The sequence below is a fragment of the Cyrtonyx montezumae genome, unplaced genomic scaffold (genome assembly GCF_038088225.1).
Source record: "Cyrtonyx montezumae isolate F1298 unplaced genomic scaffold, pur_monq_1.0 scaffold_8, whole genome shotgun sequence".
Classification (NCBI taxonomy): Eukaryota; Metazoa; Chordata; class Aves; order Galliformes; family Odontophoridae; genus Cyrtonyx; species Cyrtonyx montezumae.
Window position 1 is genome coordinate 55948662 of NW_027072089.1, and position 24245 is coordinate 55972906.

The following is a 24245-nucleotide window of genomic DNA, read 5'->3' on the forward strand; positions in this document are numbered from 1 at the left end:
AATAAATAAATAAATAAATAAATAAAGATTACTTATCTGACTAGCACTGAATTTTCCACTCAAATAATTCCACTGAATTCCACTCTACTGTATTAATAAGGTAATAGTATTCCATACAAAATAAACCAGGCAACAGGAACAATTACTGTAATTCCTCTCAAACTAAAGAAATGCACGTATGTGTAGTTAAAGAAATACTTCAATAAATACAAATCTCTTAAATTTTGTTTTTCAAAGTATTGTGAGAATTAGAGATCCCCAATAGAAAAAGCTACTCCCTAAAATTTTATCGCATATACCGTGTCAAAACACTACCTTTGTTCTGTTTCAGAAGTATCTCCAGAAATAAAAAATGTACTATGCATTGATGATAGAAGCAGTAAACCCCATCAGATCAAGCAGAAAGAGTGGTTTAGTCCTTCTTAAAGCTGTAACTCAGTAGAGAAACACTGGAGAAGTCTAATGACTCTTTTCTTGCATACTTCTTAGCAGGCTCTGTAGCAGAGCTCAGTTCTGTCCATCTTCTGAGGTTATGCTAGGACATTTCAGTGAGTTTCTAGCCAATTTTGTATTTCATATTCTAGAATTTCAGGTTTCTTTTTTTACTATTTTGCTTTTAAAAATCTAAAAATTCCATTAAAACACTGCGTCAATGGAAATTTTGAAACTGTAAAGATTAGTGTTTTAAAGAAACCGGGAAATGGCTCAATTAGGGTTCTTCATGCAGTGTTAGCTCTACCTCTCTGGGGGTAAGCATTTGAGGTATGATGAAAGCTGTTAGCTGAATAAAATATTACAGCAGTGCTCTTCTTCAGCTAATACAGTCTAAAATATATTTTGCATCCTTCAAGATACGTGTGGACCCATATGCATACTGTGGAGTACTATAATTACACCAGATTTCGAATCCATGTCCAAAATGGAGAAAAGAAAATAATCAGCATTTAACAAGCATACTATTTATCACACACAGATATACTGAAAAATGAGGGAGACTTTCTTGCCTATACATCTAGCTGTGCTAACTTGACAGATAACTCTATCATCCATTTAAACACTTATGAAGAAGGTAATAACTTTCAGAGTGAAGATTAAAAAAAAATACTACTTCTATGTGAGTCATAAAATCACATGTAACTTTTAGTCAGGAGTATGTATTAAACATTTACAATATATTACAGCAGAAACATTCAGAATTTTGTAAAAATTCTATTTCATATTAAAAAAAAAAAAAAAAAAGATGTAGAAGCTCCTAGCATTTTTCTTGTGTCTAAGGTGAGTAACAAAAGCATATGCTAGATTTAGCAATAAACATGTGCTGAGGCTGGCTGGAGTTGTCTGTAAGAAATGATTATGGTTGTGTATAATTTTGTAGCCAAGTGTTCCCAGCTGTAGCCTTAACATTCTTTCAGGATTTTGTGTGATGAAGTTAATTGCATCATTGATTATTTACAAATTGTTCTGAAGTCTTTTTCTCAATTTAAACACTGAAAAAAAACCATGTATTTTCCAAATCATTTATTTTTTTGCAATGTAAGACAGTTTAATGATGCTGTGATCCTTACAGCTTTTTATTCACTTTGTATGTGCTTCTTTCTTAAATGTGAACATTATTCTTTTCATAATCTGCTATATATTCATTAAAAAATATATATATATCACTATCTCCAAGAGATAATCATCTAGCTTTGTATATTTATTGTTACGGTGAAATCAATCTTCCTTTAAATCCCACAGTGTAGGGAAAGTGAGGGATCTTTACATAAAATAATGCTCGAAATGCATTATTTTAGACACCAGCATGGCTACTTTACGGTATGAAGTGTCACATTGTACCTAATGAAATTTGTTGTATTTTGGGAGAGGAAAAATCAGAGAAAAGATCGCCTTCTACCTTACAGAGCTTGTGTTTGTGTTATGTATTTAGTATACACACGTGTTGAAGATGAAAAAATCAAAACTGTGTTTATTTCAGTGTATAATGAATGTAAAGTAACACAGTTGATCTAAGATATACTGTATTTTGCATGAATTTTCAAGGCTTTTTTTTTTTCAATAGATATTTATTCTGTTTCTCTCTACAATATGAAATACTAGCTCATTTTCTTACACATTGTTTGTACTGTATTTGAAAACAAGCAGTGTTCTCTGGAAAACTCACAGAAAAAGTAGAGTACATGATATTTAATATTTCATGGCTAGATATCATTATGGATGGAAAATACCCTTAAGAAAATACAAAAACTATTCTCATTTTCAAGTACCTAAATGCAGGTGATATCACTTTTCTTTCATCTAGGCTGGTAAAAGTCAATTGAAATCAATGGAACTTACTGAAATTTCTTATTCAAGTGCAATTTAAATCTCTGTGATTCATACGTTGCTAAAGAGACATACAGAGCCAGATCCACATATTTGAATATGAAAAGAAACAAAATACTTCAATGATATGAAATTTAACTTTTTTATTAGATGAATGCCTCTAAGTGGCTCCACTTGCGGAAAGATGCAGTCAAAATGATGTATATTTCTGTGCAGTTTTTCATTAATATAAAGCAATGGCTGTTTCAAGACAGTAAAATATGAAAATGAAAATGAAACCAGAGTATAATCAGTTCTGCACCTAATTAAATGTGTTTTGTAAAAGCAAATTAAATGTTACAGCATGCATTTAAATTGGTGTGCACTTTAATCCATGATTCTTATCTATCAGTTTTAGCTACAAAAATATGTTGTGCAGTTCTTGAATGTGTATACATGTCTACTTGACATTAGTAGATGCAGGGGAGCACCCTGGATAGGTATATTTACTGGACTAAGACTGAAGTCTCATTTTATAAAGACGTTCCTTAAGAATAGCATGCTCCCCTTGAAAATGTTTGTTCTATTTCCATGTGCCTCTCCACAGTTGTTCAATGTCCTGATAAATATCTAACAATCTTTGCAATTTGCTGAGAAATTGTCTGTTCCAGAGATATTTCTAGCAATATCTATTGAGAATTTTTCAACCTGTTTACATTTAATATTAAGGTCCTGAAAGAAAATACAGTTTTGTTTCCATTGGCTTGACAGAATAGATAGATGATAAAAACAAGGCAGTATTCCTTTACAGCAAATTTCACAATGAATTTAGCACAAGAAAACTAGTAGTTTTAATATAGTACAACAAAAAATATCATTTTAATTAAGAATGAAGAAAAATGAGGCAAACTTTAAGAATCAGTAATTACATTGGAAACTGATGATCTTGAAATGGTCAGCTATTTAAACATAACTTCTGATTCTGCATAACTGAACTTGCAAAAGCCCTGGAATTCTGAGGTTGGAACAAGGAGACACCTAGGGTTGTGTCACTGGAAACACTACTGCAGAGTGGCTGTCACACAGAAGTTTCTCAAACTGCTAAATACAACAAATAAAGGCAGGAAACATCAGCAATTCAGCATAGAGAAATATGGTTAGCCAGTAGCTCAGTTACATCACATATTTCTGTACCAATGTAGAACTGTAGAAGAACAGAATGATTCAGGTTGGAAAAGACCGCTAAGACCATCTCATCCAACTGTCAGCCCACCCCTACCATGCCCACCGACCTCGTCCCTCAGTGCCACATCCACACTGTTCCTGAACACCTCCAGGGACAGTGACCCCCATCACCGCCCTGGGCAGCCTGTGCCACTGCCTCACCGATCGTTCTGAGATGAAATTCTCTCTAATATCCAACCTGAACTTTCTCTGGTGCAATTTGAGGCCATTCCCTCTTGTTCTGTGGTTGTTAACTGGGTGAAGAAGCCAACCTCACCTCTCTACAGCCTTCTTTCAGGTTCCACACTGTTCCCTTGGACCTTGTTGCTGCTACAGAAAGCACAGCCCCTCCGCTCCCTGGGAGAGCTGCAGCCGCCATCAGGCCTCCCCTCAGCTCCTCTGCTCTGCGCTGAGCCAACCCAGGGACTTCAGCCGCTCCTCTGACATCTGTTAGAGAAAGAAGTTAAATAATGCTATATGCTGTTCTCATTTTACTTAATTACCTTTTGCTACAGTCACTTCAAATGTAATCACTCTGCATAAGTTTTGCACAGCAAGTTACTGTTCTCATGAGAACCATGATCTGACAGTTGCCAGCACATCTGAAGCACCTGGTGCTAAGCATGCTTCAGTCTGTAAGTCAAAGCTCAGGCTTTTTACCATCCTGCTGCAAAACAGCATTGAATATGTTTGCAAGCTAGAGGCTCTCATGATCATGTTTATATTTCACTTCTGTTTGAACAGAACCTTGTGAAAACTATCATGGACACATATGATCTGCCACCTCTCTTATAGAGTGGACAGCATTCTGGGGAGATTTATGCGGGTTGGCTTGTTAGATAAATCTGACTCACTCTGTGTGTTCTGAGTGAGTTAGGAATAAGGACTTCAATATCTCTCCTGTTCTCAATTCTGCTCACTTGCAGGAGTTGTGCACCGCTCTAATCATGGCCTCCTGTCCCTTGGGAGGAATCTTCCTTAGCCTGCTGTCAGCGGTTGTATGTTTGTGCTACATGCACTTCTTCCACTATGCACTGCAGCTTCCCTACTTGCCCTTCTGCCATGCAAGCCTTCCTATGGGGTTAAAAGATGGTAAAACAGGTATGAAAATCACCTTTACTGTTTCCAAGACTTCTGGGGACTCCTTTAACCCTTCGTGCTACAGGAATGCATTGTTTTGTCTGCGCTAAGTAAAGTCCTAACTAGGATTTTGAGCAAGGAAAATACTTTTCTACTTTCAGCCCCGAAATGTGTAATTCTTCAGTATCACAGCAGTCTCAGGGAATGTCTTTTCTCATTCCTCCTCATCTGTTGCCATCTGCCACCTTAGATGAAATTCGTCTTGCTCTGGCTATTCAAATAAATTAATCCTGCACTTCTTTGTAAAGAGAAATGTGCTGCTGTAGATTCAAGGATATCCTGATAATGTGGCCTGATGCAGTAGGTGAAAATTAATACATGTTTATTACATATTTATTTATTAACATCAGAGGAGGAAAAGAAAGGATAAAAGGTGGATAAAATGTTGAAGAACATCATTGTTAGTGAAAGGAATATATTCCCTTGCAGAATCATGTTTCTATTTCCTCGTCCCTAGTTGCACTTACAAGTTGTCCTGAAATGTATTTTCAGCAGCTCTTGCATTCACATAGATGAGGATTTAAATATTTGCATTAAGTCCTGCAGTAATCTTGAAATAAAAAAGTTGGTTTTACCTCCAGGTCTGCAAATATCTTTCTGCGAGGCACTATTTATGTATAAATAACAGTTAAGCATACAGGGAAATAATCCAGCAACACTTGAAATGCTTCTCAGGGGGAAAATGAGACACAGAAATCAGGTCCAAGTCTGGACTTACAATTTTCATCTAAAGTGTTACAGCAGATGTTCATTAGTGCAACTTGTCTGGAAATAATGCTTATACTATAATCCCATGCTAGAAAAACTCTAAGGCTAAAAGTAATGCATAACTGTATTGTAAATGTGAATAGAAGCTATTGTCCAGATTAACGAGGACACAAAGATGTTTGTGTAAAGCATTTGACGCTGTCCATCATGACATCCTGGTTGCCAAATTGGAGAAAAATTGATTTGATGGAAGGATCACACTCACTGGATAAGGAATTGGCTGGATGGTCACTCTCAGAGAGTTGCAGTCAGTGGCTCAGTGTCCAAGTGGAGGTCAGTGACAAGAGGTGTGTTCCTCAGGGATTTGTCCTGGGTCTGGTGTTATATAAGATCTTTGTAGGCAACATGAACAGTTGGCTCGAGTGCATCCTCAGCAAGTTTTCATATGACACCAAGCTGAGTGGTGTAGAGGAAAAGGATGCCTTCCAGAGGGACCCTGGCAAGCTTGAGAGGTAGGTCCATGCCAACCCCAGGAAGTTCAGCAAGGCCACCTGCAATATCCTGCACCTGGGTCGGAGTAATCCCAAGCACAGATACAGGTTGGGTGGAGAGTGGCTAGTGAGCAGTTCTGAGGAGAAGGATTTGGGGGTTCTGGTTGATGTAAGACTCAACATGAGTCATCAGTGTGTGCTTGCAGCCCAGAAGGCCAGACATATTCTGGGTTGCATCAAGAGAAGCATGACCATCAAGTCAGGGAAGGCATTTCTGCCCCTCTACTCTGCCCTCAAGATATGCTACCTGGAGTACTGAGTCCAATTCTGGGACCCCCGACACAAGAAGGACACAGAGCTGTTGGAACAGGTCTAGAGGAGGGCCACAAAGATGATGAGAGGGTGGAGATGATTCACGTCTTATATAACAAAAATGATTACAGCAGGAGCTATCTGCAAATATTATATTATTTTTAAAATCTGATTTTGAATTGTAATTGTAATCATTCCTTCTTATATGAAAAAATATTTGTACTGTTTAATTCTGCTTGGCCAGAAAGATGAAAACTGAATGTATTATTTGTTTGATTATACATATTACTAGAAATACATGTATTAATCAAATTAAAACTCATATAGTGGAGTGTCTATGCATGTCCTGCTTTTCTACTCTGTAGAAAAAACCACAATACTATTACTGAAAAACAGATTTTTAAATTACTTTTATCCTACCAACTATAACTGTATATAAGAGAGAAAGAAGAGGGAGAATACTTTCAAGGCTACATTTCTAAAGCTGAAAGTAAAGTATCTAAAGTATCATATTTCATTCTAAAATACAAGAGAGTAAATTAACCAAGTGCAAATGAGGGTAAAACAGATCCATTACTACTGCATGTTTGTGTAGATGACTAAGTTAAAGTCATCCCTCATTTTCATTAAACGAAACAATGAAACTCTTCCTGAGAAATGAATTCTATTCTATTATAGTTATAGCTGTATTAATAACTTTTAATATCTTTCAGCTAAATAACATAAAATTTAGTCTTAAATTAATCATATAGACTTTACTGGAGGAAAGTAAATGACAACATAATAAATATATGACAGTAAAAGGAATTTAAAGAAAAAAAAGTGGGATTTTGGGTTCTCCATTTGGCAGAATCATTCTGGCACTAGGCATGTCAACTAAAATTTGGCTCTTTGACAAATCTCCTGCATATAGTGTTTTGGGATGCGTTAGCAGGGTTGAACCTGCTATGATTTAGCAATTACTCTTTTTTTTTAGCTTCATAGAATCATAGAATGGCTTAGCCTGAAAGGAATCTTAACTTCATTTAGTCCCAGCCCCCTGCTTTGATGAAGATTTCCAGTCACTAGATCAGGGTGTCCAGGTCCCCATCCAACCTAACCTTGAATGTGTCCAGGGATGGGGCATTCACAGCCTCTGGGCAATCCATTCCAGTGACTCACCACCCTCTTGAGTAAATAATTTCCACATAACATCTAACCTAAAACTCCCCTCTTATAGTATATAGCCACTCCCCTTGTCCTGTCACCATCAGACCATGTAAAAAATCAGTTTTTAAGGTCAACTTCAAGTACTGGAACAACACAATGAGGTCTCCTCAGGGCATTCTCTTCTCCAGGCTGAACAATCCCATCTCCCTTTTGTCTTCTCCAGGCTGAACAATCCCACCTCCCTCAATCTTTCTTCATTGTAAGAGATGTGCTCCATTCCACTGATCATCTTTTTTGGCCCTTTTCTGGATCTGTTCCAACAACTCCATTTTTTTTTTTTTTTTTTTCCTGCTGGAGTGCCCCAAACATGAACACAATACTCCCAATGGGTTCTCTCAAGAGCAGAGTAGAGGGGGGCAGTCACTTCTCTTGCCCTGCTGGCCACCCCTCTATGGATGCAGCCCAGGATGTATTTGGCCTTCTGGGATGCAAGCGGGCACTGCAGACTCATGTCCAAGTTTTAGTTCACTCTTTGAACCCATATCTCTCAAATTTAGAGATAAGTATGTGGTATAGAATCATGTCAAAGTTCTTGCACAAGTCCAGGAGTATGATGTCTGTTGCCCTGATGTTGCCTGACTTCAGTCTCATAGAAAGCCACCAGACTGGTCAGGCACGATCTGCCCTTGGTGAAGCTGTGCTGCCTGTCTCGGAACACCTGCTTATTCCCCACATCCTAACATGTTTTCTAGGATCTGTTCCACAATCTTCCCAGGCACTGACATGAGGCTTATGTAGTTCCCCAGGTCTTCCTTTTTCCCTTTCTTACAAATGAGAGTGATGTTTCCCTTTTCCCAGTCCTGGGGGACTTGTCTGATTTTCCAGGTATGAAGGAGAGCTGACTGGCAACATCAGCCAGTTCTTTCTGAATGCTGGGACACACATCATTTGACCCCATAGATTTCTATACCTTCAGTCTCATGAAGTGGTCTCAGACTTGCTTTTCTCTTACAGTGGGAGGGAAATGGTTTCCCCAGCCTCTGCCTAAAGATTCCTATTACTTTGTTTGTACAATTGTTCCCAATTATTTAAGTAGAATTTGCATTTGACCTCTTCTCAACACAAAATTATATTCAAATTGTTGCTTCTATAGTCTCTCTCCAGGCTACAGACAAACATTCTTGTGAAGACAGAAGATGAAATATATTCTAAGGAGGGAAAAAAAAACCTCATAATCTTTTGATGTCATGAAATCTGACCTTTCTATTAATGAATATTGCAATGCCTATCAATATGGGACTTGACCTAACTTGTTCTCTCTTGAACAACTTGAAATCAAGGGTCAAAAAAAAAAAAAAAAGAAAAAGAGTAAAGAAAAAACATATCATTTGTTTTAGATCATGGATTTATGGGATAATGAAACATGGTGCTTAAATATTCCATGACACTGTTTAGTGCCAACTGAATATAAATAAGGTTAGTTGTTTAAAAATAAATAAATTAATTAATTGAAACAGGTAAAATGGCAGTTAAAAAAAAAGTATTTGCATGATTCTAATGGCAATTCAGTTAAGGAAATAGAAAAGTCTCTTACAGTAGCAACTGGTGCATATTAATTGGTATTTTCGGTCTAGTTTTAAAAATCAGAGAAAATTTCTTCTCTATTTTCTATATTTTACCCTAGCATTGTTTCACATTTTACTTTATACTTTCTGTTTACTTTCCTTTTCTATTATGGGTCATATTTTTATTAAAAAATCCAGATTATATTTCTTCAGAACTAGTTATTTACATCTGATAGATTTGTATGGTATTTGAAATACATTTTTACATGCACTACTAGTAGTAAATCAACAGCATTTGATTGCACCTGTCTCTAAGCTGGTTACTAGCTCTAAAACTGTGATATCCCTGTGTAAGCAAGAGAAATTGACAGTTGATCCAAATTGAAGTGACCACCTTAAGTTCCACAGAGACTTCAAACAGTTGTTAGCAGAAAGTCTTATTTAGTGTGCATTATCATCTCATTAGGAGCTCTGAGACATTCTGTTCCATTAAACCAGGAACAGGCAGGCTGGAATAGGTGTCTATAAAACATTATGCATCTCTATGTGTCTGTTTACTGTGCTTAATCTTCACTACTTCTAACAAGGTTTTCAGTGAAGTTAATTGTGTTACAAAGTTTTACCTCTAAGAGTTCTGTAACAGCAGCTGCAAAATGGCCTTGGTGAAAACACTGGAAGCATTTATCTGCTACATTTTGAAAGCTTGTTTTGGTACAGCTTTCTTCAGAGTTTATTCCTATCTATTGTTTTGCATCCTAACTGCTTAGAAGGAAACCTCAAGAATATGACAGTGTAACTATTACAATGAACCAGCTGGATGCTCTAGGCCATGATGAGTCCCCTGACAACAACCCTTGCTAGATGTAACTGTGACGCCAGGTTGCTGTCCTCTAAAAGCCCCATGAGAAGTATCTCCTGAAAACCAGAAGAGTGTTTCCACAATCCTTAAGCAATATTTCACAGTTAAAAAGTCATATTCTCCCAAATGGTGATAACAAAGATAAAAAAGTTGGGGTTAGGCATAACAGAGACAATTAACAGCACATCTAATATTTTGTATCTCATCAATACATGTGTTACATTGATTGACTAGGTTAAAGGTTTGCATTTATCATCTCAGAAGGTAAGTGACAGAGTTTGAGATGCTGACTAAAAATATGTTTTGGAGGCAAACACTTTGGCAGAGAGAAAACAGAAAATGAGATAAGAATACAGGTCAGAATTCTGGCATTTGAAGAAGCATGTTTCTATTGAGAAAAACTTAGAAAAAGAAGTACGTTCCTTTCACAGAATGGTCTTTTTTTTCTTTCTTTTTTTTTTTTTAATGCATATTTTTGACTTGAGATTGGTGAGTTAAAAGGCATAGTCTTGGTGAATGTACATACATGCTGAGCAATTCATTAAGATGACTACTTGACCTTCTTATACACAGAGTACACCGGAATCAATGGGAAAATTTCTCAGCAACATAGAAGTGATGACAGGTGATAATTTACTTGTCCTGTAGATTGAGTAGTCATAGTTTACTAGCACACCTTGTTCCTATTGATCAAACTCCAGGCAAAATATATATATATTCTCTGTCCTTTTCCCCCTTTCCCGCTACTCAACATTGTTTCTCCCTGACCCTGGCAGGTAATGACACTCTGGAAAATCTGTATACCTGAGCTTTTCCTGTTGCTTTTCTGTTTTCCCACCAAGCCCCACCCACTTTCCTTTGTTGCATACAAAGAACCTTCACTACTCTTCTGCACAAAGATAGAAGTGGAAAGTGGTAGCAAGATTACTAGTAGAACCTTTCATTTTGTGTATTTCAGTACATACTTTTTTTCCTGATAAAATACTCCACAGAATTTGACTCTTATTTAGAAGAAATAAGCCTTGGTACTTGATCTATAAAAAATGAGCCAGTTGTATTATCCAAAAATAGACAAATGTATATTATAGAGGACTATTATCTCTAATTAGCTAATGTAATGACAAATTTGGTCTTATGAGCAATAGCTCAAGAGTACCCTTTTAGAAAGTCACCATGACTGCACTCTGCCATTCTGGGCATTGTAGTAGAACCAATTACTTGAAAGATGAAAGAATGTCATCTTATAAGCATGAATAAAACTTGCTACTTAGCTTTTTGCATGGATTTTGTCAGCTGGAGAGTAGAGGATATGGTCACAGACTTCAGTCTTAAAAGTTTCCAAGAGAGAATTATGTAATATCTTGTGTTAAATGCATCAGCAATGGACATAAAGCATTCATCAGGCTGCTGTCTGTGAGCTCATCATTTGAATTAAAACGCCAAAGTCACACCTTGCTGGGTTGAAAGCTGATGGTCCCGGGACTGATGTGGGGCCCCAGGCTATGTGGGAGCCCAGGGGTGAAATGGAACAGACAGGGCCTCAAGGTCTTGAGAAAAATAATTTGCATTTTTATTTACAAACTTGTCAACAGTTTAACCATAAGATGGAGCCAATTATTAACTTGTACTAATGTCACAGATATGGCTAGACAACTCCAAGAGGAGTGTCATATAAACCCTCTGCAGAGTGACAGAGCAGATAATTCCTGTCTCTAGAGAGTTAGATATTACATATATTTATTCCATTTTAAAATTCCATATATTCAGTGTGTATTAGGAGCTGAGAAATAATTCTGCATGAGTTGAACATATTAACAAGACTGTATTCTCTTAACTACAAAGTATAATGAACAAATAAAATATACAGTACAAGGTAATAAATATTTCACATGTATTCTGTAAATGTGAGGATACTAAAGATGTCTGTTTTAGGAGAAATTTACCATGCTATACTACTATCCATTAGATAAGCTTAAGGTTTTGTTTCTTATATTTGCTTAATCTTCTTTGCAATGTCCTTGTTTATTCCCTAGCAGAAGCATAGGAAGTAATAAAAGTTAAATAATGTTAATATGAGGGGATTAGGGATTATTCAACTTTAATCAGTTTGAGTGAGAAATCACAAGTTTATTAATAGAGTTAGAGCTCTAGAGAGCCAATGGACTTTTATGAGTCTAATTTTTCTACTATGGTGCAGATAGAAAGAGTTAGGAATTCATAATGTTTGTCATATTTTATCTGAGATGATGACTTACATGCAATTTGAAAGCCCATTTTTCTGTTGCTCTCTTGTAACAACATTGGTTCATATTTCTATTGCTCTGCTTATGCATTTTAATTAATCCATTTTTGTTGCAACTGGTATGAGATATTTGGAACATTGCTTATTACTGTAAACATAAAAGAGATAAAAACAAGGCAAGCTGGTAAAGGAGCCATGGCATTTGATGACAAATTCTGGTATTAATCTCATAGTCCAAGATCAGAAAATCCACAACCTTATGATAGAAAGTAGTGATGAAAACTCATTTTGTTGGTTTTGTTCCAAAAAAAAAAAAAATGCTGAAAGGTTAACTTATTAGTAAGTCTTAAGCTAGATAAGATCCTGCAAATAGTATAAAATCTGACACAATCTGACATAAACTCCATATTGTATGCTCTAGTATTTCAGCACAAATGCAGTCATATGTTCTCATCTAACAGGGATCAGATTTGCATCGCTGAGTGATTGAATGGTACCCAGAGGAAAATGCTAACAACTGAGAAGGGAGTATGCTGATAGGAGTCATAAGATAGAATTTTTTTCCCCTTCAAACCAGAAAAACTCTTAACAAAAAAACCCAAACGTTTGCAAGTTGCATTGGAATTGGCAAATTATGACAACAAGATCGAATACAAAGGCTGCCCCAGAAGTAATGTCTGGAGACAGCAACATGAAAGACAAGCCACATTCCAGATGGCCATGCACAGCTGTCACACAACAAAATGAAGACTGTCTTGATCAGCTCATCCACGCAAATTGGTGGATTATGACCAGGGAACTGCAAACAGAGCTATCTATTGGCTTTAATGGATTTGAAACAATGGCAGCAACATTGGAATATTGCAAAGTTTGATCCAAACGGGACCACAAATGCTCACACAGGAACACAACAACAGATGCAATCTTATCAGGATCTTTTGAACCAATACAAGGATGTTTCCTAGAGTTTCCTGGATAATGTCACTGTTGGTGGTGAAACATGGTGTCAACACTATGAGATGGAATCAAAAGGGCAGTTCATAGAGTAGTGACATGTGAATTCCACAATGAAGAAGTTCAAAACACAGCCCTGAGCAGGTGAAGTGCTGTGCACAGTCTTTTGGGATGGAAAAGGGGTGATTCTTCTGGATTTTCAGGAAACTGGACACACCATCAACTCAGCTCTGACTAAAATGAAGGCTCAAACTTCTGGAGTCAGGCCAGAGCAGAGGACCGCCTTTCTCTTGCAACATGATTGTGCCAAGCTCCATACCAGTTTGAAGAAGGTGGAGCACGTTGCCTGGCTGAGCTGTCCTACCACACCCACTGCGTAGTCTGGATTTGGCTCCTTCTGACTTCCATCTGTTCAGGCCATCATAGTGGCTGTGAAACAGTGGACTACCTCCATGGTGCAGATTGTTATGAGCACAGCATGCAATATTTTGTTCATCACTAGGAAAAATGCATACCTAGTGGTGATGACTGTTGGAAAACAGTGCTTCGTAGCTGAGAATACTTTATCAAATAGTGTTATTGTGCTCTTTGTATCTGCCGTGGTTTCCATGGAAATTAATAGCTGATGGTACTTTCAGGATGTCCTACATAAAATCCCTTAAAGCTCTTATGCTTTGCACACCAAGCATCTGTACTGAAGCTTTGTCCTCCTTATTAACAACATGACAATTCACAGACATAAATAAATAAATAAATAAATAACCCATACTATGTGGCAGCCAAATCTTCTATAAATTGCTTACTAAAGGCTGTTATTTTTTTGCACTGAATGTTTGCATGCTTCTCTCCAGCTGCTGCAGAGAGATTACCTTGCCAAACTACACAATAATAATAAAAAAAAAATCACTACAGAAAAAATTTTAAAAAGAATAGCAAAATCTAATTAGATAAGTCAAGTTTTAAAATTTATTTACTGAAAATTCTCTGGGTTTGTAGATCATTCCCAAGCTGAAGCTTTGATATTTGAAGCTATTTACTTTGACAGATCTTCTTTTTTTTCCCCCCTTTTTCTTGCCAGGACACCATTAGAATCAAACATTCTTAATTATTCTGTTTATCGTGTGATAGTGGGAGGTTTTTGGAAAGAAGTGAGCAGCTTTGTTTACTACTAGACTGTTAACATCAATCTAGAGTTATTAATAGGAAGGAGCAGTCCAGCATTTTAATCATGACAAAGTAGCGCATTCGATATTAGATGCAGCATATAGCATAGTTCTGATGGCATGTAATATTTGTATATTTGTATTTAATGTAATATTTGAAAATCTGCCATAATAACAACAGTGATCCCGCTCCAAAGCATCTGGATGCTTTTGCCTACAAACAAGGATTCTCAAAATGTCATACAGAGAATAGGTAAAAGCAACTGCTGCTGTTTGGAAAGCCGTTTTACCAACTCTAAAATAGAAGCATTTTCTATATCAGATCCTACATCAAATATATGTAGTGATAATGAAACAGGCTCACAACTGCTGTAAATCTGCCAAATACCATTGATGCTGAGAGCATCTCCCCAGCTTATACATGTTGTATATATTCTCTGGAGATTATTGTCTGAACAGAGTGAGAAAATAGGAAAGAAAAAAGCCAACACCATAATTAGCCTTTACCGGGATAATATATTAAATAAAATTAATAGGATGTACATCACAGAACATATCTTGCACTGCTTATGGAATTCAGAACTTTTTTGAAAAGATTTTTCTCCTATCTATCTCTTCATTTTTTAATTGCAAATGTTGGCAACTGAGGGGAAGTGTGTGATGAGTGTACACAAAGATGTAACAACCACGTGAGTAAAAATATAAACTTTTCAGAGAGGAACAAATGGATTAAAAGCCACACCAAAAAAATATCAATGTGTATTTCTTTATGAAATTGAGGAAAAAGATTTTTTTAATAATTTATAATAGACATATGCATTTTGTTTAGGTATTTGCTGTTCAGATTCTACTCTCACTCTGTCAAAATTGAAACATGAGTTTTGTCACCACCTGAAGCTGGGATCATCTTCATGAGCTGTAGTATGTATCAACATGAATGCTGCTTGTGTCACTCCTAGATTTTACTAGGCTCTAGACAGAGAGAACACTTCCAGGGAGGAGACAGAGACTGACAGCAGGACCTGCTTTATGTCACTGTAAAGTGGCTGTGAAATTACAGGTTTTCATTAGATTTCAGAAGTCTTAGAAATTTCCACTAGAAGGGCAATGATTAATAGTAAATATTCCTAGCCCCGATAGCTTTTTCTTACCTTTCTTGTCTGCACAAGATATAATGTATCTCTCACGTTTTTCTCAGGGGACAGCTTTGCTTCTATTCCCAAACCCTAAAAATTCCTGAAAGAAAGTAGTTCATCTCATCCCCATTTAACTCTAGCAGTAATCAGTCCTGTGCTATCTCACTTCTCTGTCTTCTGTGCTGCAGAAAGAGCAATTTCCATCCATTTCCATTCCAGTTCCACCTGGGCAATTCAGTGCCTTTCACTAAACTAGGAGCAAGGATTCCTTATCATTCAGCAACAGCATCTCTGGACTGTTTTTACATACATCTGTGTCTGCCAAGTGATGTATGAGCCTCACACAACTTTTTGTCTTACATGGGAGCAAGCTGTCTGTACATCAGTGATTATAGCCTGTTGTTTGGTTTGTCAGGTCATTCTGACTGTAAATAATTGTAAATATCTAGCTCCTACATCAGACAAGGAAAAACTACTGTTGTCAAGTATACTCCAAATGCAATAACTAGTTTGTTGTTTACACGGATATTTGAAGACAATCACAGATGATGGGAGATGCTTCATGCAGGTTTTTTGGTGGTTTTTTTCCGATAATAGAGATATTGCATTAGCCCATTATGTTTTATTCTGTTGGAAAAGGCCTTATTTTCCCTCTCCTTTCTTCCTGCTGTTCATTTAGGCTTTGAACAACAAAGTAACCTAGCTATTGACATAATTGACTACTGGAAGCACTAACTTTGACAAACACAAAAAATACCACAAAATACTTGTGCTGTTTTCTTCAAAGAGCCTAGTCTGAAACAGGCCTTGCATTTACAGCAAACCAATCTGCACCAGTATTCCTATTAAAATAAGAATGAAAGAAAAAGTTGAGGATGAAGCAGGTCCATAACAAAGATGGGAGGAAGAGGAGTCAGAACTCAAAATGTAAGCAACAACCATCTAACCCCTAATGATATGCAAGTTGCAAGATATGCAAAAAGACTTCAGCCACATCCAATCAAGCATAGTGTCACCTGGCTGCTCCAGTGTTGGGATAATGAGACCAGTCGCCCGGACTTAGTGAGCAATGAAGCCAGGCAGCTAGAATACCATTCTAAGGAAGATGGCATTAATAAACCAATTGGAAAAGAAACACAAGCCTTCACCCTATGGAGGCAACTCTTGTCAGCATAACAGATGATTTCTCCCATTTGAGAAAGATATGGTTAACCAGGCAAATGGACCACTGTGGAGAAAGGAGTCAATTACCTGCGGGAATCAGCTGAGCTGGAACTGGTATATAATACTAACCTGGACAATGATCAGTTATCCCAAGATCCATATGACATCAGGTGCCTGTGATCTATGTGGCAGAAATTTGTACAGAATACAGCATCACTGTATGCCAGAACAATGGCAGCAGTGGTCTAGAAAGATAATGAAAAGTCACCAGTGGATGAGGTGGCTAGCTTAATTTGACAATACGAAGAAGAATTTTTATCCTGCCTATGGGCCTGTGTCTTGACTGTGGAATAACTGTTTTGGGAGTTGCAGTGATTCAAATACAGTATGTCCTACTCCTCGCATGTAAGGACCAGTATCTTAGCTATTCCTATATTCAAGAGAGGGGATATAGTAGGTACATACCACATGCCACCCTGTGGTTTTACCTATATTATCATAGATTGTGTGCATTAAATGGCATAACACGTCAGAACCACAGGAGTATAAGCTCTGGTGGACACTGACAGTGCACTCTAAGGTCAACAAGTTATCTATGGGCAAAAATCATCCATATTTCTCGTGTGACAAGGAGATCTCAAGCACTAATTTTTGGAAGCCAAAGTCAGTCTGACTGGGAATGAGTGGCAAAAGCACTCCATTGTCCAGAGACTCCATGCGTCCTTGGTAATGATCACCTCAGGAGAAGGTACTTCATGGACATAAAACAGTACTGATGGACTTTTATTATAGCTATCCTGGAGATGGAGGATATTGAGCAGCTGTCTCCCTTGCCTGGTCTCTCAGAGATCCCTTCAGTTGTGAGGCTGATAAGAGTAGAACAGCAGGTTCTGATTGCTACCATAGCAGTGCACCAGAGGAAATATCCCACCAACTGAGACTCTCTAGTTCCCATCCATAAGGAGTGAACTATCACGATCTGAATGAAATCATGAGGCTGCTGAGCGCTGCTGTGCCAGACATACCAGCAAAACAGTTAAAGCCTCTCTTTGTGGAAGACAATTGGCTGAAATATGAATGTGGGGAGGCCAAGCAAGTTGATCATAACACACTCCCACAAACTGGCAACAGCAAGTACTGTGTTTTTACAGTGGTGGAAGCAATCACCAGCTGGCTGCAAACATATCCTGTGCCACATTCTACCACCAGAAATAGTATCCTGGGCCTTGAAAAGTGAGTCTTATGACAACATGGTACCCCATAGAGTAAGAAAATGAGACTAGTTTCCAAAACAACCTCATAAACCTCCTGCCAAGGAGCATGGCATCCACTATAATGCACTAGCCTCTGGTAAAATCAAATGATGGATGTTACAGACTATATTGAGAGCAGTGGGTGCTGGGACTTTCAAACACTGGGACACACATTTAGCAAAAGATACCTAGTTAGTCAACAGTCAGGGATCTACCAATCAAGGTGGCCCTGCGTGGTCAGAATTGTCATAAACTATAGAAAGAGTACCATGTATGACATGCTGGGTAGGACAGTCTGGGTTACTTCTGCCTTGGGCAAAGGCAAGCCCGTCTGTGGGTTTGCTTTTGTTTAAGGACCTGGGTGCACTTAGAGGGTAATGCATGAAGATGGGGAATTATGATGTGTACCTCAAGGGGATTGGATGCTGGGTGGGAAAAGCCAAAAACCATGATATTATAGTAAGGATCACTCAGTTTAAAGAAAAATTCTGACTCTTTTCTCCAAACCAGAGCTGGCTCTGCCATGCAATAACCCAGCACCATTCATCATCTCTCCTGCCCTGAAGGAGAGATGCCATATAATGTATGTAATTTGTCATATTTTCATACTTCATATTTTCAAAATACACCTTTATTATGACATATGGAACCCAAGTCACAGAATAAATGAACTCCATAGAGGGGAGGGATGGTGTCTCTGTAATTAATCAGGGTCTATGGGAAAGTGAAGGACCTGAGCATGATGTAAATGGTATACAGTAAGGGATGGATATTGTTCTGACTTGAGCTGAAAAAATGTTAATAACACATCAGTGTTATGGTTATTGTTGAGTGATATAGCTGGCTAGGACACATGGTAGAGAAGGGCCACTGTCTTTGTGGCACCAGGCAAGGAGTGGAGAGGGGGCAGGACAGACGGCACTAATTAGGCCAAGGGTTATTCCATACCACATGACATCATGCAGAAGGCCATAAAACTGTGGAGGCAGCCACTGCTCAGAGGTTTCTAGGCATTGTTCAGCAAGTGGTGAGACACTGTGCTGCTGTTGGGCTGTCAACTGATGGGTAGCTACAGTGCTAGCTGGGCTTTGTTTGGCAGGTGGTGAATGACATATGGTTATCGTTACAGTTTTTTTGCTTCCATTTTCCCCTTCTATCTTAAATAGTTTTTCATCTCAACCTGCAATTTCTATTTTCTTAAAATTTCCATTTCTCTCCCTTATCCCACTTGGGGGCAGTGAGTGAAGGGCTGTGTGGTGCCGAGCTGCTGCCAGGTTAAACCACAACTTACAATAGAAATAAAATAATTCATTTACACTGGGATTCTTTAAGCAATGTTTTTACAGCCTAATAAAATGTGAAATTGAAACAGTTTACTTATCCCTACGAGTTTCACAATTAAGTTGAAATTAGCTCATTTTTTAAGTTATTTCTTAACAATAAGTTACTTTATGTTAAAACTTTAAAGAGAGCCTAACTGCTGAAGTGGAGTCTGTCTCTGCTTAGATTGCTGAAACTAGACTAAACTGAACATATGAAATATAGAACTAGAAATATAAAACTATAACTTGGTTTATTAATTACATTTAATGTAACCTTAATTTAATTAGATTGAAACACATACTGTTGATAATTTATATTTTTTTTATTTGTTACAAAACAGAGGGTAGCTTGGTGTCTATGTCCTCTATTAGAAAAGGAGCTGTGAAGTGCCTTCTTGCCTACTCCTAGCCTACAGATTTTTAACTTGAAATCTTATTCCTTAGTATTGTTTTTCCCTCACTCTTTCTGTCTCTCTGCAATTTCATTTCTGAAAAGCGTTCTTCTACATGGCCTTATATTCAGCTAGTTAGTTTTCTTATTTTAAAAATCCTCTTGTTTAATTTCATTATATTATGTTTCAAGCATAATATAAGCATCTTGGAGCATGTTAGATATTAAGTTAATAAATGGGTATCTATATTGATGCGTTTTGTACATACAGAGTTACAATATATTTTCTTGTTTATCTAAACTCATTGAAGATATGCTAAATTAGATTATTAAGCATTCAGGGATGGCTGAAGTGGCACAGTAGTTGCAGAAGCAGTGCAAGAAGCAAAGGGATTTTCAAAGTAGTTAACAAACACTCAAGGCCAATACACTGCAATGATCGAGATTTACCTTTATCTGGGTTTCAAAAGCAACTGGGAATAAATAAATTACATTAATGTATTCAGGAGCACAAATCCTCTAGAGTAAATATCAGTGCAATTGTAAACCACAGTCTTTTTACAATTAACAGCTAGTACAAGACAGCATGTGTTTGACTCCTGGAAGACAAGTCGATTACTTTTCAGAGATGGATCTGAAGAAAGGAGGTGAGTCCTTGAATGTTGCTTGGGGAGGGAAAGGTTGGGTAGGGGGAACTGAGAAAAGTCATATGTGAAGCAAAAGAGATCTTCATTCCAAGATCATGACAGATGTGCTTTTGGTGAATATTGGCTCTGAAAAATACAGATGGCACTGCTATTTTAGTAGTATAAGCCAATAAAATTCAATTAACTTGCAAGTAACTGCATTTCTTATCTAAGAGGAATACTTAATCTTCATAGTTGCATTCATCATTATATATGTAAAGGCAGTAATTTAACTGGCTTCTGTGGAGTGCAATAAAAAATAAATCTGAAACTTAATCTTGTGAATTTGCTGATGTAAGTCCCTGCTCAAGATGCATGTGTGTGTGTTGTTGCACACTGACAGACTTAGAGCTATATCAGTGTATAATCCTCCCAGCAGGAGCAGGAAAGGGATCATCCTTATGTACTCAACACTGTTGAGGCTCTATCTTGAGTACTGTGTTCAGTTTTCGGCCCCACACTACAAGAAAGAACAGTGGGGCCCTGGAGTGAGATCAGAGAAGGGTAACAAAGCTGTGAGGGGTGTGGAGCACAAGTCTTATAAGGAGCTCTGAAGGAGCTGGAATTGCTCTGTCTGGAGAAGAGGAGGCTTAAGGGGTGACCTTATTGCTCTCTACAATGACCTGAGATTGTGGTGAGGTGGGTTCAATGTTTGGTCTTCTAGAGATGCCTGAATAACAAACAGCCAGGAACAGGAAGAGTAAAACATTAAAGGAAGCACAAACCTTGACGTACTGTAGTAGAGCAGACTCGTTGATAAAGTTAACAGAGTCACAGCATGGCTGAGGTGGGCAGGACTCTCTGGTCCCATCAAGTCCCAGTCCTGATCCAGCAGGGTGTCCAGGCCCATGGCCACGTGGTGGCTGGAGATCTCTGAGGAGACTATTCAGCCTCTAGGCAGCCTGTGCCAGAGCTTGGTCATTTCTTTCTTCCCTATTAAGTAATATAAAGTATGTCCAGGGCTGGAAAATAAAGCAGAAGGCTCTTGGTTTAGTTTAGCTTAAAGAGGCAACCCCAAAAGCTACTGTCAGTGAACGAGTCCTGAAGAGAAGAGAGTTGGTGGGAAAAAATTTATCTTGTTATGTTACAGGTCTGTGGAACAGGAGCTGCTTGTAAATGTTGTACTGTGCCAAAGAAAAAGACAATAACCTTTGCTGCAAAACATCTTACAGAACAGGCTGCTTAAGGTCCCTCACATCTTCACCAGTGTCCCTCCTACCTTTTCTATATACTCCTGAATCATAATAAATTTTGCTTTGTTACGTAAAAAATGTCAAGGTGTCATATTGCTAATCTTTCTAGTCTTGACATATCCCCCAAGCTCCTTCCTTCCCTGAGTCATTTGCCTTTGTCTGCTGCTCTGTACTTCCCAAACAGCTTTCCTTTGCAGTGTTTTCTGTCCACTCTGCTCCACTGCTACCTAAGTCAAAGGGAGGTTTTTAACAGTTCTTTGCTAAAAGACTGGCTCAAGCGTGGTTCCATCTGAAATAAGAAAAAGTACATTTGTTAATTGTTTGGTTTCCATGGCACCAAAGTCTTCAGGCTTTTTATCTCTTGTTTTGACAAGCTGTCTTTGTACTGAAAAACCTAAGAGATCATAAGTGGGTTTTATGCTGAATGCTTTCGTGCTATCAGCTCCTTTGTGATCTGCAAATGGCAAATGCACAGGCAGCGGGACTGCCAGACACAAGGAGCTGCTAGTCTGTCACTCTCCTTCATGCCACAGAAGTGAGCTGAGAAACAGGCTGCGTGAATGACAAGGAGGTGCAGTGTTAAGGCTGAAGGTAGGTTAGCAGATTCTCTGTCTGAGTTTTTCCTGGAAGAAGCTGCTTCTCTGTGTGACCCAGAGGCAAGTGCTTGTTTAAAAATGATAATAAAATGTTGCAGAGTAATCCTTTATGTTATTCATTAGATTCTCTGTAGTGTATGTAGAAACATGCTAGGTGGAAAAGACACCTCTACTTAATATGAATTATTTTGCCTCTCCTGGCAGGGTACATGAAAAAGCTACTATGTGTTTTGATAGACTGAAGAGTTCTCAGGACTGGCACTGCTTGCTTTCTCCCCCATCTTACTGTATGTCTCTCTGCATTTTTCTGTGCATCTAAAAATTCTGCTTACTGCTGAGAAGTAATGGCTTTGAGGGGCTTCTTTGTAATACTTTTTTTATTCAATCACCAAATGTTATGGAATATACAGTGCTGAATCCACAGAATCACAGAATGGCCCAGGTTGGAAGGGACCTCAAGGATCATGAATCTCCAACCCCCCTGCTACAGGCAGGGCCACCAACCTCCCCATTTAATACTAGACCACGCTGCCCAGGGCCCAATCCAATCTGGCCTTGGACATCTCTAGGGACGGGGCAGCCACAACCTCTCTGGGCAGCCCATTCCAGCACCTCACCACTCTCACCATGAAGAACTTCCCCATGACATCCAACCTAAATCTTTCCTCCCTCAACTTAAAACCATTTCCCCTTGTCCTGCTGTTATCTATCCTTTCAGAGAGTTGACTACCCTCCTGTTTATGGGCTCCCCTTAGATACTGAAAGGCTGCAATTAGGTCACCTTGCAGCCTTCTTTTCTCCAGGCTGAACAAGCCCAGTTTTTTCTTGAACCTTGTACAAACTAATGCAAATTAGCTCTTTTGAAGAGCTAGTGGCATTCCTGGGTTATCTTTGTGAGGGATCATGAGGAAGATGGAAGAGGAAACTCTTGAGCAGAGTGACAAATCTATCAGCCATCTGTCTATCAAACAGTGCATGCATACTTCCTACCCAATTCAAAAAGAGGATGGAGTTGTCATTTGTAAGTGGCAACAAGACAGCCAGAAGTTGCTGTCAAGGAGGCAAGATGTGATTTTTTTTCACTGTAACAGTGAGCTGAGCTCTCCTTTTCCCTCCTTTTGTGCTGACTGCTTCAAGAGGAGCTGAATGGGATCCTGGAACTTACATCTGACTGATGCAGAAGCACTCAGTTGGCAATTAAGAGATGTGTACTGCTGCATTTAGTGCAGCTGAGAGTAAAATCAAAAGTGTTGCAAACTGAAGCACATATCACGTCTTCTCCGTTTGGCAGACTGTCAAGTGCAACTTGTTCTCTGTCTTTCACTTTGGGAACAGCCTCATTATTTCCCTCTGAAATTCCATAGAATGACTTGGGTTGGAAGACACCACAAAGATCATCTACTTCCAACTCCCTGCCATGGGCAGGGCTGCCCCCAGCAGCTCAGCTGCCCAGGGCCCCATCCAACCTGGCCTTGAATGCCTCCAGGGATGTGGCGCCACAGCTTCTCTGGGCAGATGTGCCAGTGCCTCACTGCTCTCTGAGTTAAGAATTTATTTCTAACATCTAGCCTAAACCTCCTCTTCCAGTTCAAATCCATTCCCCCTTGTCCTGTCATGCTTATCAGTTTGGGAAGTTATTGGTATTTGCTTTTCACCCAGATATAGAACCATTTTTACCATCTATTAAAAGCAGTACATCAAAAGGTGGGCAACCTTTATTTCGTGTTTTTCTAATCAGATTTTGAAAAGGAAAACTAAACTTAATGGAATGCTTTCTTGTCTGAAATGGAACTTTCCCACTGCTAATGACCAAGGATACCATTTCCTTAGATATTTATAGATGCATTTAGGTAACGATAGATGCATTTCCTCAGTTGCAAATACATTTCCTCATAAACTAGATAATAATGTGTTTTACAGGGGAAATAGGTTTATTTGTTTCTATCTCTCTGGGCATTCTGATAACACCTTTTATTTCATAGACTGGTTGTATAAAGCCTGAAAATAAAGCACCCTCTAAGTTTGGAGTGTTATTTTTTAATTTGCACTCTGTTTCATTGTTGGTTTGTTGTGTGTCTTTTTTTTTTTCTTGGTCTTGCAGCTCATCTTGAATATGAAGATGAAAAAATTAAGAAGGAAAGTTGTAATACAGCTCTGTTTTTTATCTCCATGGCCTATTTGAAGTTTCTAAACCCACACCAGTGAATTTCAGAACTGCTCTTGTGGTGGTTTCATGTTTCATTCTTTCTAGAAATTATATTCAATTCTATATCTAAATCTAAGTGACTGGGGGCTGACCATAGTTGTAAGCATTGTATATACAAATGGATTTCACTGGATACTGATTTAAATGATTATCTGAGGGAAATAATAATGTACATACTAATGGTGAACTG